General features: G+C 38.2%; 1 protein-coding gene across 4 annotated transcripts in view; it reads left to right on the top strand.

Annotated features, from left to right (window-relative positions):
• Positions 1 to 4041: 4041 nt before the first annotated feature.
• LOC132789179 (whirlin) overlaps positions 4042 to 13560 on the top strand; it is a 40917-nt gene continuing 31398 nt past the window's right edge. For 2 of the 4 annotated variants that reach the window (XM_060796982.1, XM_060796979.1), the window contains exon 1: positions 4042 to 6083. The gene's annotated coding sequence lies outside the window, so the exon portion shown is untranslated. The remainder of the gene's footprint in view (positions 6084 to 13560) is intronic. The other 2 variants (XM_060796980.1, XM_060796981.1) reach the window with 2 other exon arrangements.

The following is a 13560-nucleotide window of genomic DNA, read 5'->3' on the forward strand; positions in this document are numbered from 1 at the left end:
GGAATTCCAAAAGATGTGATTATCAGACGATGCTGATTATTAAGCAATTTAAGACCAGGAAGTTAGTTAATCAGATCAGTCAATACAAATTTAATGGTTGTTGATAAGCTATCACGATTGCTGGTTTAAAAAAGGTTGTTTGATATTGCAATTTTATAGTCATATGCCAATTAAACTGTTTAGGAATTAATTCAGTTGAGAGGGTAGAGGAATCATGAAGATACCATATTAATGGGAGATGGTTTACTTTAATCCAGATATATCCTGATAAACTTATAACTGATAAATATGTTTTAGTGTTCTAAAGTTCTTGTCGAAAATTGGAATTGGACAAAACCTGCATATGAATTGCTGAATAACTTAAATCTTTTTCGTCTTGATAAACAACCCATAAAGAAAACACACGAATTAGTGCGTGATAATACGAGTTGATATCAAAATATAATTGATGCAGTGCTATCAGTTGCCTTATGGAGCTTATAATGGCTGGCTAAGTAACCTATCCGTACCTTTTGGTCTTTGAATTGGTTTATTTTGGGATTATAACTAAATTGGGTGATTCATTTAACGCGTTGCGTTTGAAAACGTAAACAAATTTCTAGGCTTATGTTGAAGAGGGTCGCTCAAAAACAAGTCCAAGCTGAAGCCCAAGCCCCATTGCCTACCACATCATCTACCTTTTTAATATCAGCAATGTCATCTGTCCGTTGGCAGAGCTTGAAACCCTTTCAGCGAGCACAGCGAGAAGTGAGGAGAGATAGAGACAGAAAGAGATGGGTAGTGAGGAAGATGGCGACAAATCCCAGGGATGCTAGAATTCAAGTTAACGGGTCAGCACATCTCATTACATTTGCCAAACGACAGGGCAACTAACGTCAAGACAGTAAAAGTAAAAGTTAAATAAATTACTTTTTGGAATTCGAGTGAGTTTGTTTTTTTCGTTGTCGTTGTTGATGTCGTTATCGTTGGGGTTAGATGAAAACAAGTTACACCTAAAAAGTTCCATTGAAAGAGCGAGAAAAACAAAAATCAAGTCGTTGTCCTCGTTTTTGCTAGCTTCGAGTCGTAATTTGGTCCTCACACAAAACTTTAATTAGATCACTCGAATGACAAAAATAAATCTTTTGCCGCAATAATAAAGGCAGCCAAACAAATTGAGATTGAGATCCTAAACCCGGATTCATTTTGACGGCTTGGCGGGGGATTTTAGATGGCTGCTTTTGAAAAGCTCTCGACCAAAAACTTTTCACAAACTAGTCAGTGAAAAATGAGGGATAGAGGGAGGAGAGCGGTAGTGAGTATGAGTAGGGAAATGGAAATGAGTTGAACTGACGTTGGCTGTCAGGCGCAGCAGGATGGAGGATGGAAGGAACAGCAGCAAAAGGAGTGTGAGGAGCGACAAGTTGACAACAAACTGAGGGCAATGCTTGTAGTTTGTAGTGTTGTTTTGTAGTGCACGACTGAGAGTCTGTGTGTGTGTGTAGTGTGTTGGGGTTAAAAGCTCTGGGGTTAACCATGACGTCATGGTTGTGCTTGTGCAAACTATTTTGGCGTACGCATTTCGTCATAAACGAGAATAATCAATAACCTAGGCAGACACAATGACGCAGCCAACGTGACATAATTCCCATGAACAGCGCTAGCTGATAACGCGAGGGTTAGGTCGCGGGTGGCTGCGGGTGGCAGGTGGCAGGCGGGTGGCGGTTCGTAGGTCAAACGAAGACGTAAACAGCCTCAGCATGGAATTCAATTAGAAAACTTTGACACGACCAAACTCATCTCATCTGTCGATGTCCATGACGACAGCGCAATGCTTAGCCTTCAACAGAACTACTACATAACTACAAAACCTCTCCCCTCCTCCCATTCTGTCGACCCCACCGCATGTGAGAGCACGTGTACTCGTTTGTTCGTACAATCATCAACACCTTGGAGCAACCTTCGTTCAGCCTAAACCCGTTATTTTTACTAGTCGCTGTTGCTGTTTTCTGTTGCAGAATATGCTGCCTGCTTTTTTGAGCGTGCTAGTGTGGGAAATGCAACAACGTGTCGTTCACACTCACGCCTTCAACTCTTTCCTCTTCCTCTCTCATTTGCTTGTTCTCTCTCGCCTGCTCTCTCGCAGCTTCCAAAAATGCGGGCTGTCCTCCCGCTGCTGCTGCTGCTGCTTCTACCTGGCAAACTTTAGTTTGCTTTGCTTTGGTTTCGCGCTGCTTCTTTTACTTCAATATTCGCCTGGCTGTCACGCGCTTTTTTGACAGTTCCTACGATTGTGTGTTGAGTTTTTATGTAGGAGCGACACATCGTTGACACTAGAAGAGAGAACGTCACTGCGAGAGCAAGCTTTCAAAGAGAGAGGGAGAGAGCCAATGCGAGAGAGCTTTTCAACATACAATTGCTTGCCTGGTTCGTTTATCTGGTCTCATTGTGTTTTGGACTTTTCGGACTATTGAGTGAGATTCGTGCAAGTTAGGCGTGGAGATGTAGGTACTAGGTGGGTGGTTGGGTGGTCTTTCGGTTGCGAGTGCGGGTGTGGTAGCTGGATGGTTGGGGACACATTCTTGTTTGGTGGGTTAGTTTGCGTGCCGTTTGCTGCATGCTTTTTATGGGACACTAAAAGAAATACTAGAGCACCATAATAACCAATTAAATATTAAATACTTTGTGCAGATTATGCAGCTGCTTTCGCGGATACACAAAGTACAATTGCTTCGGTTGGCGCTGGCTCGCGCTCAAACCCTTTGGGCATTATAAAGGTGGCAAATAGTGAGAACGTGGGTCGCGTCGCGTAAGAAAATCGCAAAACGTTTTCATGTTTTGCTTCCTTCTTTTTGCCTTCATAAGCTTTACTCATTACATTTCCGTTGATAGTTTTTTGTAGTTGAATTACTGCAGGATTATTGAGCTTACCACACTTAGAGATCGTTGAATAAAGAAGTCTTTAATATGTTACAAAAGTAAAAGTACTAAGATTTACTGGGACAAAAAATATAAACTACATTTTAATGTCCGAATTTCCTGCCAACTTTTTAATTTTGTCTTATCTGAAAATTCTGAAAGATTTCTTAGTTTATACTCGAGAATATTGAGTGAAAAATAAGCGATTTAGTATGATACATATATAAAAAACATTTACTTGTGTTCTTTATATATTATTCTTTGTAGTATAAAAGTTATTTTAAGTTATGTTTTATTTTATTTTAATAATTTTCGTATATTTTGAATCTTGTATTTAATTGTCTAAAAAAATAAAAAAAGAATTATTTAAGTTGAGTTTTTATTATAATTAATTTTGTTTATGTATTGAATTTAGTATCCTTTTTGTAGAATATTTTATTTTTATTTTAAAATTTAAAATTTGTATGAATACTAATGTTTAATATTTGTTTAAGTTAAGTATATATTACAATTAAACTTTTTTGTATTCTTTAAATTTTGTATCTCATTTTGTAGAATGCAAAAAAAAATTGTTTATTTATATTTTCAATTATTAAATTATTATTAATATTGAAAACATTTCGATTTTTTTTTATTTTTATTTATCAGAAATTTTTCAGTGCACAATTACGTCTACATTTGGCACATACTTACTAACTAGGAGTCTGGTCTGGTCCCGTCTTTGGTCTGTTTAAGTTTCTGCTGCTGCTGCTTCTGGCGCCCATAATAAAAGTAACGAACGTAACGAAAACAATTACACGAAAGAAATCCTCAAAAAAGCACACGGGACACGAGACTACACCCGCCACATTAAAATAACAAAATCCAAACAACGCAAACTTTTGAGTGCAAACCCAACAAAACCAGAGACCAGCAACTGAAACTTAAACTGAGACTGAGACTGATACTGAGAATGCGACTGCGAGTGAGCCCGTGAAACGATTCGCGACTCTGAGCTTCGCGAATCCAGCGGGGAGGTGAAATCGAGGCTTCGTGTTGAGTTCGTGTGTGCTTCGGGTTGCGATTCATGGTCTCAGACAAAGCCTACATTTTGGGGAAAAGCTTTCTGGCCCGAGCACATATGCGAGGACGACAGAGTTGAGCCCAAGTAGTCAGAGTAGTGGAGCCACACGGTCCAGACGGGGCGCTCCGCGAACGCAACAACCAACAACGCGCACTGTGGAAACGCAAAAAAAGAATGAAAAAATAAAGCAAGCAATAAAGAAAAAGAGATGTACAAAATACAACAAGAAATTAAAGAATAGATTAAACTACAAAATTTGATTTCTATTTAATGTGAAGTGCAAAGCAAAAAAGCGTTTTGAATGCCAGCAATGAAAATGCTGAAGAGCTCGAGGCGAATTGCAGATGCGAATTGTATGTAAATGTAGATACATTGTGGCAGCCTCAAGCCATTTGCAGAGTAGTACTGCGAAAAGCCAGCGATATACTTGAGTAGTAAATTGTGCAAAAAATCGAGGAAAATACAGAAAAAAAATTTAACAGATTTTTTTTTGGGTAACAGGAAATAACCTTGAAAGCATCTGCGATTGGCATTGCGATTGCGATTGCCTTTTGCGACAAGTTTTGGGGCAAGAGGCAAGTGTCGAGTGGCGAGTGGGAAGTGGCAAGTGGCAGAGGTGGCAGTGAAGAGTGCGTGTGCACTAAAAAACACAGCGCCGTACAACATGGCGTATGGGTAATGAATGTGTGTGGTAGCTCGACATATGCAGTTAATGTGCGAGACGGCCGTGTGTTTCAATATTCGCACACATACACACACACATGCAGTGTGTGCGAGTGCGAGAGTGTGCGAGTGTGTGCGTGCCTACGTGCGTTCGTGTGCGTGCGTGCGTGAGTGCGTGTCTGTCTCGGGTTAGTGTACACACTGCGTATGTGTGATGGTGCCAAATAAATTATTAAGCAAATTAATGCACATAAATACTTGAGTTTCCACTATTTATCGTATCGTATTTATGTGGCATTCATCAACAACAACAACAATAACAACTTCGATGACGCATTCGAGAGTAGGGCAGAAGGTTAAATTACAATGGCAACGACAACAGCAACAGCAACAGCAACAACGACAACGGCTACTGTTGAAATTCGCCACGTACTGTAATTCGGATTCGGATTCGGAGTCCAAAAACATTAAAACCGATACCAATACCGAATCGCAGCACGCAAGTTGGCGATTTATAGGCGTGCGACCAACTAAAAGCAGCTTCAGCTCCAGCTCAGCTCACCTCCCGAGACACGAGACGAGGCGAAGCTTGGAGCAGCAGAAGCAACGCCACCCGCAATAACAAAGAGGCCCTGCGACTCCGACTCGGAGTGAATGTTGTTGCCCATCGTGGTGAATTGCGCAGACAACAGACAACAACTGAACGAAAGCCACGATAACAAGCAACAGCAATTAGTCATCACAAATATAAAAACAAAGATATAAACTAACGTTAATGTAACAAATTTCGTTATTTAAAACTTTGCAAAAGTAAAAGAACTAACTAAATTAACCAGAGAAAGAGAGAGAGAGAGAGAGCGCACTCGAGTGAGTGCGAGAGAGTGGGGGGAGAACGCGACAGCGGAAACTCACCACGAGTTTTGGCCTCTCTCTTCCATGTCGCTGGCAACGTTCTGAAGAAAACTTTCACTCTCGGCACAACGTGGCGGCGGGCGGTGCGAAAGCATCGAGCAGGAAGCGCAAAAAGTGACACACAAACACACTCACACACATACACACACAGACACAGCGCGCAGACACACGCATACATATACGTAATACGTATGTATATCGAGAAATGAACAGCAGCAGCAAAAACGGGGAGAAAGCCCACAGAAAACTAAACTAAACAACACGAATATCCGCAGTCGAAGCAAGGAGCAGAGCAAAACTTTTGCATGCAAGCAGCTGACTGCCTGCAGGAAGCGTGCCAGGACAACGGCAACGGCAACAACGGCGAAGGAGGAGCAGGAGCAGGAGCAGAAGCAGAAGCAGCTTACAACAGCAGCGGACAGTCCGGTGCTGACTGCTTCCCTGTCACAGCCATTGAATAGGCCTCTTCAACACGAACACTGGGCACAGGATACGGGCCGAGCACGCACGCAACGCAATTTTAATGTATCCTTAGAATTTCAAACAGGTGAGCGACATTCATTGAGGAAGTAACACAAAACAAACACACACACAAACACATACATAAAAAAAGTAGAGAAAAAAATAGATTCAATGCTTATGACAACACAGTGAATGGGAAACGAACTAAAAGCCCCGCCAACTTTATCAAATATTCCAACTTAATTGTGCAACTGAAACCGAAAAGGAAAACACAACCATCCACATGCCATCCAGCAGTATCCTATTCAACTCGCACATTGTGAAAAAGTATCAAATTCTGCACAAGTGTTCACGATTAAACGAATTCCGATTGCTCAAATCGATCAAATGATTCACAACATTGTCCAGAGTTCAAGTGTGATTCGCTTTTGTGTGAGATAAAGTAATTACGACTAGATTTCTGTGCTCGATGTGACTTACATCTTTGTTGAAAAAAAGCTTAGTGAAATGTTTGTGATTTGATAGCTCAATATATGATAAATGCTAGTAGATATCGTAAAGATTTGATATGAGGATGTGAAATAATTATGAATCAATGTTTAAGCGAAGAATAAGTGATTTCATGTTAAGCAAGTAAGAAAGCTACAGTCGAGTGTACTCGATTGTGAGATAAAAGCCAAATAGTGTGGTATTCATTTTAAAACATACCAAATTAATATACCGTCAAAACACTAAAAATATTGCAAATGCTATGTTTGGTATATTGTTGTAGTACTTCATTCAAAATATACCATAGAGTAGAAAATATACCATATTGTCAGCCAAAGCAGTTTAAAAAATTTTTAACTTTAAAAATTACGAGTATGCTCGGTATTAAGTTTTAAGGTTTTTCAAAGTGAAAACCGTTTGAAAAATAGTTATATTTGCTATTTTCAAATGTCTTTGATCTGCGGAATAGAATTTGTAACTAATTTTTATTATGTTATTAACAAAAGAAATTTGAGAAGTGAACGTATACTTAATTTTTAGATTCGATCTATTATAAGGCACCTTATTGGAATAATAGCAAAATGATACTAGTGAACGTGTCTTATATTAGAAAGCAGAGTAAAGGCTTATTTGACTATTTCTATTTCAACAGATTAATCATGAAATAATTGAAAAAAACAAGATAAGACACATAATATGCGTATACTTGATATATTCACTTTATAATGATAATATCTTTGAGTGTTCTACGATTCAGTCAGTCAGTCTCTTGTTAGCTACTTATATTAATTTGTATTTTTTGATATTAATATCATATTTTCAATTTGTGCGTATACTTAATATATTCATGTTAAAAGATAATCCCTGTTTGCAGTCAGCAATTAGTATATTTGAAGTTTCTAAGATAGTTCGAACAACAAATATGCAAAAAGAAAATATCCTATATAATATACAATACAAAATTTTAATATGTTAAGAATCTAGAAATTACCCAAAAATTACCACTGTGATCGGAGCACAAAAAAAGTGCTAGATTTAGCTGTATCCTCAAGGCCTTGCTTGGCACCGCAAGGACACTTTTAGTGCTCTATTAAATTTGCTGTTGTTTCACTAGTTTACCAATCAATTGTGTGCCAGCTCTCGCTGGCGATGTGGGGATGTGCCTCATGTGGTTTCGTCATTGAGCCATTTATCATTCGAGCCTACCTTGCCTCTGTTATTTATGTTACTTTGTCAACGTGGCTCGAAGATGGGAAAAGGAATGGAAAGGACTGGAAAGGAAATTAATAACGTAACCGTTGCTCGCTGACATCGACGCATAAGTAATAGTTATTTAATGAGTTTTTGGTCAGAATGTTTGCCAAAAACTTGTTTGTTGGCGCCATGGCATTTAATTAAAATTTGCGCCTAATTAAACGTCAAACGTGAACTGAAAACAGCGGCAGCAAGTCAAACAGCTGGCCGTACTAGGCGAATGAGTGATTTGCATGTCCTCCAACCAATATCCTGTTTGACTATCTGGGTGTGTGTGTGTCTCTTTTGACTTTTATAGATTGCAATTTCAAAATATAAATCAGCTATTTAGGCGCCTGTCATTTGCGTACATTTGCATTCGCTGTTTGTCATTAATTGCAAATTAAAATTGAATTTGAATTCAAACTGAAATTGAAATTTGCGGAAATGCTTATGTTCTCGAGTATTTATGAGTGTGTTCCATGATTGATTCCCATTGGCAGCTTATGTCGAAATCATTTACCCCCCAAAAAACTAAAATAATGCAGCTCCCATTTTGCGCATCTCACTCACTCTCTCTCTCTATCTCTCTCTCTCTCTCTCTCTGTGGTGCAAAACATTTCCACTACCTCCCCAAGGATGCAGAATATAAACTCTCTTTTATATTTTGTTTTGTTTGTGCGCTCTCGCTTTAATTGCTGGTCGAGTATTTTAATTGCAAACTGCGTTGAGGTTTCGAGTGCGTTGGAGAATCGAGCGAGACGGGTGCCGAGAATTCTACTCCAAGTGGAGGTGTCGAGAGGTGCGGCGACGGCATCAGCACCAATTAGTGTGCAATTTATGCATGCGAAATGCAAGCTTTAATTGCCGCCGACATGCTGCCACAATGCAGCTGCTGCCACAGTCGAGGATCGTCGATGATGCAGTCAAGTGTTTGCAGTTTCAAACGAGTTGGGATAAACGGGAACTGATAGCTTCAAGAACTCAGTTTCCCACACACTTCCCTACAATTTAATATGCTGCTTATCCAAATAAAGTCATTAATCCAGCTGAAAAAGAGCATACTTATTTTCTTGACCCTTATAAGCGATCTTTTCTATATAGTTACTATATTCCGCAAGTTGAAATATATAAAATATTTAATAGACTTTCATCTACAAATTCTATAACGTGTTGTTTATATTGCAATGTTATATAGAATTTCGAAAAACAATTTAAAATTTGTGTATCTACTAGAAGTGCATTGTGAATTGTTTTGTATTATTATTTTTTGCTAACGTAATTTGCTTGGAAAAGCCCAAGTCGGATTGTAGTCTTATTTTTCTTTGTAAATATTCTATCTTATTTTCTAATTTACTGTTTAGTCAATTAAAAAAGTCATTAGTTGCTATTTTGTGGAATATTCAGCCCAATTCATCAATACATGATGACTCAATATAATTTATTATGTATATATAGCAACTAAAGTTATATATTATATTTTTCACCTCTTTAAACAGGTTTCACTATGTTATCAAAATGAAGAGAAGAAATTTTATTTTATTAAGAAATACTATTTAGATAACGGATTATGATACAAGCAGGTATAAACTCTGAGATAAGATCAAAACAGTATGGTTTAATTAAAGTATACCAAAGGATATATCTGGTATATTGATATACTAATACATTCAAAATATACCATAGAGTGGAAAATATACCGATTGTCAGCCAAAGCAGCTTAAACCCGTACTTAGACGGCGCTTTACAAAAGTATTCCGTAAATAACTTTTACAATATTTATCTGATCGCATCCAGAATTTCAGGAATCACACTTAATGTAGTTATGATTGTATGTGTTTATTTAAGAATTGTCTCTTTCTTTCGATGTAGATATTTTTTAATAATTCGTATGACCCTTTGATAATAACAATCATAGTGATTCTCATGATATTAATCATACGTCAAGTGTGCTGAGAAAATGCAATAAATATTTCAAGAGTCTACTAGAAGTTAGTATCATGATAATTATACTTTTGGCAATAGTAAAGTTAGAAGAATTTCAATGATGGCAATAAATATAGAGCAGTTCATAGGAATAATCTAGAAATAAAGAAGTAAACAATGAGCCAAATGCGAAATCAATAAACAAAGGCAACCAAAAACATAATTCAACAATCCAAATTGACATCCAATAATAAACAATGTGCGAGTACTTTTAGAAGTGGGTGTATATGTGTATGTGTGTGTGTGCTCGCGTCTGTCTGTGTGAGTTTTCCAATCATAATAATCGTTTATTCGCGTGGCTCAAGCCCACTGAGCCAGCTGGGATAACAGGACTCGTAATAAGCCCGCAATTAGTGTCATTCGATAGATTTGATAAGACCGACAACTGGATTTGAGTTGTGTAAATTAAAGTCCAGGCTAAAAGCCTGCATAAATGCTGGGGCTAAAAGGTTACTCAGTCCAGTTAGCAGTTCAATGGAGCTAGCTCCCTTTTCTGTTGTGTGTGTGTCCCTTTTTATTTTTGTCTGGTTTTGCAATCAAATTGAAAAAGTTGTTGAGGCGAAGGACGAAGGGCAAATCGCAATTCCACTTTTATTAATATTTCTATTTGCCTATGCGTTTTGCAGAGTTCACTCCTCTGCTCCTCCATCACGTTCGTTGTCGACACTGAATGGAAGGAAAACTACTGAACTACTTTTCATTTTTTTTTTTGTGTGTGCTCCCTTCTTCCGCTTTTCATTTTGCTTTGCCATCAGTCGAATGTATGTAAGCATTTTCCACATTCCCATTTCGCATTCAGTGTTACACAGTTTCAATGGCATCGCCAAGGCTGAGTGGCTGATGCTGAAGAACTTTCGTATTAGGACAGGATACTTAAAGGACGCACACAAATGATGTTGTAAGGCGGCATTCACAATTGCCACCTCCCATTCCTTATTCTCCATTCCCCATTCTCCATTCCCATTTCTCATTCCTTATGCCTCTTATTGAAGTCCTTGTCCAAAACTAAAGTCTTAAGTGAATTAAGAGCAAAACTTGTAACATTTTCTTTACCTCGTTATTTCCGCCTCTCTCCCTCTCTCTCTCTCTGTGTGTCTCTCTGTCTCTTTCTCCCTGTGGACTCTCAAGGTTTTTGCACTTAATGAGCGAGTCTTCGGCGTGTGAAGTGTTCGGAAGTTGAGTTCGTAAATAAAAAAGGATTACTTTTATGGCCCCGACCAGCGCCCAGTAAATACCTATTAATGATTTTTTTCCCCCTGGCCAGCTGCTCACATTATTTCACCTGTCTCCTGTCTCGTGTCTCGTGTCAGTTGCTGTTTCTCTTTTGTTTCAGACTCAGACTCAGACTCAGTTTCACTTTGAGTTTGAGTTTGAGTTCGAGTTTGTGTTTCAGTTACAGTTGCTTTTGTTGTTGTTGCGTGGCTGTAAGTTCAAGTGTACAACGTGGCGTATACTTGCTCTTTTAATATAACAAGATTGATTGTTATGGCCTGGCTATGAAACCAATCTAACCACAGTGCACAGTCTGTCACTCTTCCCTGATTCTTTTTTTGGCCTTTGTTTTTGGTACTGCAGCCAAGCAGCCAAACAGCCAAGCAGCGATGCCAGGCATCGAGCCAAAAGCAGCCACTTAATGATATCGAGCACATTTTGCGGTCTTCGGAGCCTGATGCCAGCCGCAAAAGGCAACAGCTTGGTCAAGGATAAAGAACGGGTCAAATATTGGCATATATATGTACATATACGTATATTTTCATTTTCTGTATTTGGCACGGCTCTCCATTATTAATTTGTATTGCCAGCAATTAAAATGTTTTATTGCGTCTACAAAATGAACCATAAATTCCATTTTAAAAGCGATTTGCATGCTCAAATTTTCGAGCGAATTTCCCATTTTGCTGATAGTTTTATATACAAATTTTAGACATAAATTTATTTATGAAGAAGATTTCTTATACTTCAAAAAAGCTGCTTAATAACACGTTATTATATCTTCAATATAAACCAATAATATTAATTCTAATATTCTTTGCACTACAATAAATATAATCTTTTCTTATCTTGTTAACGTTAAATGCCCGAATTATTTATTAATTATTTAATTCTCTACAAAAATAAATTTGAAGCTTTTAAAAATCAAATACTATAAAGGATTTCTTAATGAATTAATTAAACAATTGGACTTTGAAAGAAGATTGACTTGAATTTTGATTATTATTATATTCTTTACTTTTTCACAAATTAAAATCAGTATTTGATAAATAATTCCAAGTCTTATACTACTACAAACTTTTCATATTTCATATTAACTATTCTCACTCAACTTAGAACGCATGTCACTGTCATGATTAGAATCACTTAAATGGAATTTAAGGTGCTAAAATGTTTACAGTCAACAAAAATGATTAATATGCGGGTGATAAATAATAATAGTAAACTAAAATGCGCACTTGAGTAATAAACTAGTGTGTGATGTACTTTGATTTGGTATTATACTTATACTGAGTCAACTGATTTCAACAATTTGTTAACATTTTTAAAACCCATTGAACTAAAAGTTGAGTAAGCTGCAAACTTTATTTTAGTTGAACGAGCACAATTCTAGTTTATCGCTGGCAGGACATCAGAGAACGGGGCAGGACAGAACTGACAGTGGGATTTTTGTTTTATTTTTTTTGTAAAGAACACGTAAAGAATTGCACATGTCGCAGAGAAAGAGTTCTCGCCTGGATGGGATAAATGGAACTGTCATGACATAGGAATGGGAATGGGAATGTCCTCGACTTCGTCTTCGTTTTCGTTCTCGCTGTTTGCGCCTACGCGACTGCTTTTTTTGTCTATTTGTCTGAGTGTGTCTATAAGTTGCGTGAGTTCTTCTACTCTCAGACATTGTACACACTCCATAGTTGTCTATAGTTGTCGGCTGTTGGCTCGAGTGCGCCTTGCTAACCTGCACTCATAGTTGTTAAACTAACTTTCGTGACTGGACTGGACTCAACTGGAGGAACTGGAGCTGGGAGGAACACAGTGTCTGACATAGACAGCCAGTTGCCAGTTGCCAATTGGTTTTGGTCTCACTGTCTCTGTCTGACAGCAGGCGCCCCTCCTCTACTCCTTGCTTGTCTGCTCCTGCGGGTTGGCACAACTTGGCACACGCTCTCATCCTTATCCACAGGCCAGATAGTATGCAGTAGTTTTCATTTGCCTTTTACATTTCCACATTTCCTCCTTGGCTTGTTTGCGTGTCTGTGCATAGGCAGCGTCGACGTCGACCTACTCCGAGCTCCGAGAGACGCCGCTTTGCATATTTATTTTATTTGATTTGCTTTGGTATATATATATTTTTTTTGTATTATTCGTGGGGACCCCATTCCAAGGGACACGCCTTTCCTTGGCTTGCATAACGCGACGTGTGATTAAAAATTCGTAATTTGTTCGCTTCCCTAGTCGCTGTTTTGTATTTATGTCTATTTTTATTCGTATTCATACTTTTACTTTTTGTCTTATTTTCTTATACTTTTTCTTCTTCTTTTTGGGCCACATGGCTCTCTCTTTCTTTGTGTCACGCGGCTGTCTTTTCATTATTTAGAGGAGCATACCTTAAGGCGTTCAGGCATGTCAGGACATTCCCAAGTTAGGGGCGATTCTCTCCACCATTTGCAGGCAGTTGAACTGTCGACAGTCTCGCTTTTTGCTTTTCGCTTTTTGTTTTGTGCTTTTTACTTTTCGCATTTCTCATTTCACGTTTGAAGCGTGCTTTCTGCTTTGTTTTTTTTCGTTTTTTTTTCTTTTTCGTGCTTCATTAATATTTAATTAAAAAATCAATAGTTGACATGTAAGTCAGCGACGTTTCG

Source organism: Drosophila nasuta, chromosome 3, assembly GCF_023558535.2.
Source record: "Drosophila nasuta strain 15112-1781.00 chromosome 3, ASM2355853v1, whole genome shotgun sequence".
NCBI classification, from domain to species: domain Eukaryota; kingdom Metazoa; phylum Arthropoda; class Insecta; order Diptera; family Drosophilidae; genus Drosophila; species Drosophila nasuta.